Below are 6891 nucleotides of genomic sequence, written 5' to 3'. Positions count from 1 at the left end.
CAGCCTGGAAGGAAGTCCTAAGTTATATTTATAAACTGCCACCCCAAGCGGTTTCTCATTACAAGCTTAGATCAACTGTTTAGATTTTGAAATCGCAAAAATAACTTATAAACATATGGTGTCAAGATGTGTCACCATAAAATGGTGTAATTGGATCTCTCATCTTTTATATTATATAATATTCAAACATTTTTTTAGAGTAAATTATCTAAAATTAAATCCAAAATAAAGTGGGCGAACAGTTACTGATCAATATCTAGGGAAATAAAGAGTATGTGCTTGCAGAGTTGCATTTTATACCTGACACGCTCTGTTGTGTAGGGCCTGTGTATCTCTTGTTCATTTCCTCTTTTCTTCTGGCTCAGTATCTGAAGAGAGCAATAAAAAAACAGAGGTGTAGATAAGATAACTTCAATATTGTGGATATGATATGGCAGTTGTCTTAATGACAACCAGAAAAAGAGAGCTGAAGTTGAAGAGTAATATAAACCGAGGTGTATTTTGTATTCTTATATATTTCTATTTTTTTTTTCTTGACAGCTCTAGGTAATAAACCAATTGTAAGAAACTTCGGTAATTCATGCAGTACCGTTCACTGCATGAATTGGCCAATGACAGTTTGTAAAACTTTTTTCGACGTCTAGATCCATTACAAGTGGCACAATCGTATGAGTTTGTGAAGCAATCAGGTTGAAAGGATGGCTGATTTGGGTGTTAGTGTTGCTTGATTCAAATTTTATTGAGTTGCTGGAAATTACAGTAGTTTATGGTGTGTAATTTACCAGTAAAGTCAGGGCACAATGTCACTCTGTTTTAATGCCCAAAAGTTGTTTGAGAAATTCACGAGTGAAATTTCTTTTTTTTTTTGGGAAGTATAGTTCAAACTGGTGCCAAGCTTACCGAAGAAGATGGAGGCAATGCCTCTGTTTAGGCAATGACTAGGCTAAGTTTTATGTTTTATTTTCTATTTCTGCATCCTTTTTGTGGTTCTGAATTAGTGATGAGCACTACATCTTTTGTGTAATCAGCAATGTCAATGGAACCTAAGAATTTCTATTTCTTTTTAAAATTCTCAATTGGAATGTGCGAGACCTTGGTGATTTAAACAAGTGCATGATTATCAAAAATACGGTTTTTAGATGTGTCAGATTTACAAGCTGTCACGACACCAAGGTTGGAAGGAACAAAACCGGAAGGAGATAAGCAGGAAAGGAATCTCACCAATTCGGAGGCAATCACCATATCATCTCTGTAAATTAGTCTAGCTGTATAGGATCTTTGATTTGTATTGTATTTGTTTATTTCTAAATATAGATAGGAAGAAAAAAAAAAATAATAAATATAGGGTGAGGCGCATGTACAGTGGTTAAGAAAAAACAGAGGAAAAAACTAGAATTTGTAATACCGATTTTTGATAAATAAAATTGAGGGAGGGAAGGGATTTCTTGGGAGGCTTGTGTTCTCTAAATTGAATCAAGATGCTAATTGCGACCCTGCTCCAGAAGACGATAAATCCTTGTAATTCATACTGACAACTAAACAAGGTTCAGTTTAGACCCTTTTATTCATACTGACAACTAGAATCCTTCTAATTCTTTAGCAATTCCCATGCTCTATAATATTCGTAGAAGGCTCTCCAGTCCGCTTCCATGGGTGGTATTAATTGAGAGCATGTTGTTGTAGCTCCTGACAGTCGGTGTAATTTGCTCCGAAAAAATAATAACGCATCAGACATGATAATTATGCCAAGGTCAAAATGGTAAGAAAAAAAGAATAAGTTGACAGTTGGCACTTATGAAATAAAATGGTTTCCTACTATCATGATATCATCAATAAAAGATCGCGCGTCTATCTCTCATTTATCAGAAAGTTCATCATTTTTTCACTTTAAAATTCTTATATAGTTCACTCTTAATATATATACATAGTTCCTTCTTTTTTATGCACTAAAAACCGTGCTAGAGCATTGGACGAAATGATTTGTCATTAACAAGCTAAATTAATTAAAAGGCATAAAATAATTAAAAATTTAACACATATGCACATGATACATACGTTTACATATTATGTAAATTAAAAACGATGGGACTTGATTCGTTTATTTACTATTCAATAAAAAAAATTGACAATTTAGATTTAATACTATCTTGGGATGATTTGAGAAACATGTATCGAACAATTGGCTAAAGCACTGCTCTCAGTATACGAGATGACGTGTTTGAAACTGACTGCATATCACTAAAGTGATTTAAGAACTTCAAGTCTTCAATCTAAAAAAATTACCAAATCTTGTTTGCTTCAAAAGAATTAACATTCATTGTTGCATACTCGCATCTCCAAACAATATTCAAAATTTCACATCATTTTTTGATATGCTATTTATATATTCTCCAACATACTTATAGAACTGTTTTTTTTTAATCTTATCTAAATTAATTTAAAACCTATTACTAATATTATCAGCAACAAAAAATCATCTATGTCAATTTTATTCACAATGATAACCTCACAGATACCTTTTTTTTTCAAGTGAGGTTGTATTATTATGCCTAGCACACAACTTTGGAAAACATAATTAAATTTACTTTAAATCTTTGACTTTGAAGAAGCTAATAGCTTTGGAACAACTCTTGCAAGACTGCAATAACAATTTTACCAATTCAACAGCGTTATTTTATTTTATTTTGATTTGAAGCCCGTAGGCACTTTCATTTACCACCTGCTTTGCCAGGGTTACAAGCAATTGGCTTAGATCGTCTTATTACATATGGTGCTGTTCGGTTGGACAAAATTAAGGTTCCTTGAAGCTCCTTTAACTCTTAATCCATGTTAATCCTGCCGAACAGTATCTCCTTGAGCAAGATTAAGACATCCTCCTTATCTCAAAATCTTAATCCTGGGTGCTCCCCTCCTTAACGTTCAGCTTCCTTTAGAGCTCCTTAAACACCAAAAAGTATATATATATATATATATATATATTTTTTTTTTTTGAAAAAGTGGTCACCCACCGATTTCATTCGAAACCATAATAGTGTTTGCTTCCAATCTCCAAATAATCGGAGAAGGAAACGCATACAGTTTGTACCAAGAAAAAACAAACATAAAAAACCAAAAAGGCTGGTCCACAGAAACAGCCCTAGGCTAATAAACGTCCAAAGAATAGAACTGAAACATAAAAAACAATCAGCAAGCAACAACAGAAACTCCTAGCAATATCAGACAACAAAAAATTCCTAATCATTTAGAAACTCTAACCCAAGCATATGGGTTAAATCTTCTTGTGTCAGCATAGGGTGCTCCACCTCTATCTCTGAATCCCCCTCCTGAACTGTTTCCTGTTGGCCTAATACAATCAGATTCTGAGAAGGCAAGGCATTAGTGTCCAAAGGCATAATTAAAGACAAATTAAGCAATGAGCCATTATTTAAAGTTTTACACCAAAATGTAGCTAAAGCAATAATTTTTGAACTAAGAGCCTTTAAAGTAGTCATATGAGATTGTTGAAAACATAGTTTATTTCTTTCAAGCCATATACACCAAAGCACAGCACCTCGGACAAGCTCTACTAAAGGCTTATTTTTAAGCGGAATAGAAGCATTAATAAATCATATATCATCCATAGTAGATCCCTCAAACATAAAGTTATTATGTTGAGCAATCCAATTCCATATTTGAAAAGAGAAGGGGCATTGTACAAAAAGATGGTCAGTGGATTCAAAAGAACCACATAAATGACATGATGTATTACCTATCCAACCTTTGTGAGTAAGATTTTCCTTAGTTAGCAATTTATTTTGTTTTAAAAGATAAAGAAAAAATTTGATCTTTAGAGGAATTTTTGAAGACCAAATAGATGTGAATTCAAAATTTGGGATACCTCCATATTCAAGCCACATATAATAAGAATGAACTGTGAACTTACCTATCGAGGACCATCTCCATAATAAAGTGTCATTTAAAAGGGGATTAAGCCTACAAATATTGAGATGAGAAAACAGATTATGCCACTCATGAAAAGTGACACCAGTGAGTTGTCGTGTGAAAGAAATATTTAAAAAATCGTGAGCTAATGCCTCGCTAACCAATAAATCAGGGTCTTGAGCAATAAGAAAGAGATTTGGATATAAACATGCTAAAGTACTTTCGAAGCACCATCTATTCTTCCAAAATAAAATGGTAAGATCATTACCCAAAGTTCTGGCTAGCCCAGTATTAACTACATGGGCACCTTTTAAGATGCCTCTCCAAAAAGGAGAGCATGTGGAAGAGAAACCTGTGGGACCATATTTAGCCAAAACTATTGATTTCCATTTACAACTAATATTAGGATCTTGAAACCTAACTCACCATTTAGCAAGCAAAGACTGATTAAGTCTTTTTAAATCAATTAACCCCAATTCTCCCTGTGATTTACTTTTACAAACAGTTAATCATGAAACTAAATAATATTTCTTTCGTACTGAATTGCCCCAAATCAAAGAAATCTTCTTCGTAATTGATCAATTCTCAAAGTATATTTCTTTTTACAATTGTATCTCTCGGAGATGACCTCATTAAGGTCATTTTCATTTCTTTTGAATTTTTTATTAACCTCCTTAACGTCCTCTATGTTTCTTTTTTCATATTTTATTAGCCTCCTTAATCCTTATGCCCTTCCCATTTCTTTTTCATTTTTTATCATCTTTTTCTTCAAGAGGCAGCACGCGTCCCTAGGTGTGGAAAAGGCACAAAAATCACTCTTTCTAGCGCAGATGGAGGACCCTCCGATAGTGTTTGGTAAATGCCCCCGGGGACCCAACCCGGACCGGTCCGCCCGTGTCCGTGCCCGTGCCACGGGTATGCACGGGTACACGGGCACACGGGTACGGGTATTAAACGGGCCGGACCCGGTTTTTTGAAAAAATGTCCGTGAGAACCCGGACCCCCGTACCCGTAACCCGTACCCGTGACGCTCGTGCCCGTGCGCCCGTGCCCGTGACCGTGAGCCCGTGGCAGAATTTTTTTTTTTTTTTACTTTTGGTCTAAAATTCAAAATTTTAACTCAAATTCTCCCCCCCATTTCCCACATCCCCACTTTCTACCCGGACCCCTACCCATTTTTTATTTATATTTTATTATAACAAAAATTATTGAGTTCAAATATACAACCATGTCAAATGAGTTTAAATTGGTATGAATTTGAATTTATAATTTATTGGTTTTCAAAAAAAAAAAAAGAAAAAAAAAACAGCAAAACAAAACAGCAAAAAAAACAGCAAAATAAAACAGAAAAATAAAACAGAAAAAAAAAACAGCAAAAAAAAACAGCAAAAAAAAAACAGCAAAAAAAACAGAACAAAAAAAAAACAGAACAAAAAAAAAACAGAACAAAAAAAAACAGAACAAAAAAACAGAACAAAAAAACGAAAAAAAAAACAGAACAAAAAAAAACAGAACCGAAAAACTGAACAGAAAAACAGAAAAAAACCATAAACAAAAAACAGAAAAAAAAAAAACAGAACCAAAAAAACAGAACCAAAAAAACAGAACAAAAAAATCGAAAAAAAAACCAGAAGAAAAAAAACAGAATAGAAACAGAAACAAAAAACAGAAAAAAAAAAAAAAAAAAAAAAACCGGTCCGGACCCGGACCGGACCGGACCGCCCGGCCCCCGGTACCCAGACCGTCCTACCCCCGAACCCGTGACGGGCACGGGTATTAAACGGGCAGGGCAGGATTTTTGAAAAAAAAAACCCGTGACGCCCGGCCCGTTGTACCCGTGTGCCCGTGACGCCCGTGACCGTGACTACCCGTGCCCGTGCCCGGGTTTTGCCCGGACCGCCCGGCCCGGCCCGTTTACCAATCACTACCCTCCGACGAATAACTTCGAATTCTGATACCACACTGACATTCTCGTCGAAATGCTCTTTCTATTGACATCCCTCTTGTTTAGTATAATTTCTTTCATTAGTATTTCTCAATTATATAGTGAAGTTTACATGTTGCTATTAGCAAATGAGTACAATATAAACTGAGTGAACAAACCTGTAAAATCAGAAAAGAGAAGAAGGACAATACACAAAATAGAGAAACAACAACGACACTGATACAGAAAACAGAGAAATACATTTTGCATTATATTCTCCGTTTAAAAAAAAAATGAATGAATGAGAGTAACATGAATGAAAATGGTAATTGAGAATGGTTGTAACACGAATGAAAATAGTAATTGAGAAAAAAACTTTAATTTTTTTCTTCATTTCTTGACCAAATTGTCTATTTTAGATGGATTTAATTGTCTTCATTTATTTTTGTGTTTTATGCTTTATAAAAATGTTAACCATAGAAAAAATAATATACGGATGGTAAAATAAAATAATTCACTATAATCTATATTTTTCTATATGTATGTTAAAAAAATGACCAATTTGATTACGTTGATGAAATATATTTAATTACTTTTAGTTAAAATTATAACACAATTTGATTAATCAATCATGTCATATGACAACAACAATATGAAGGGTACAATAGTCTTTCACTTCTCATGTATATTTTTTATTTAAATATATATTATAATCTTAATCTTTGTTATTTGCCAACACGAACTTCTTAATGCTTCTTAAGTTCTTAATTCTTCGTTGCTTAATCCTTGTTGCCAAACGGGCCATATGTTCAAAAGCTATCCTAATTGAGGTTCTTTCTTTGTGTCATTGATTCGAGAAGAGGGGGTATGTGAAGCCAGCATAGCAAATTCTTCCGTTGCGTCAACACTCAACAGTGTTATCAGCGTGTATGTAATAAAAAATTGAACAACATGATTATTGAACGATATCACGCTTGAGCACAAAAATATTCATTGAAATGTTACTTCAATCCTATCTATATTTAATTCGTATTATTGTTTTGAAT

This window comes from Carex rostrata, chromosome 4 (genome assembly GCF_964058835.1).
Source record: "Carex rostrata chromosome 4, lpCarRost1.2, whole genome shotgun sequence".
NCBI classification, from domain to species: domain Eukaryota; kingdom Viridiplantae; phylum Streptophyta; class Magnoliopsida; order Poales; family Cyperaceae; genus Carex; species Carex rostrata.
This window is presented reverse-complemented; position numbering follows the sequence as displayed.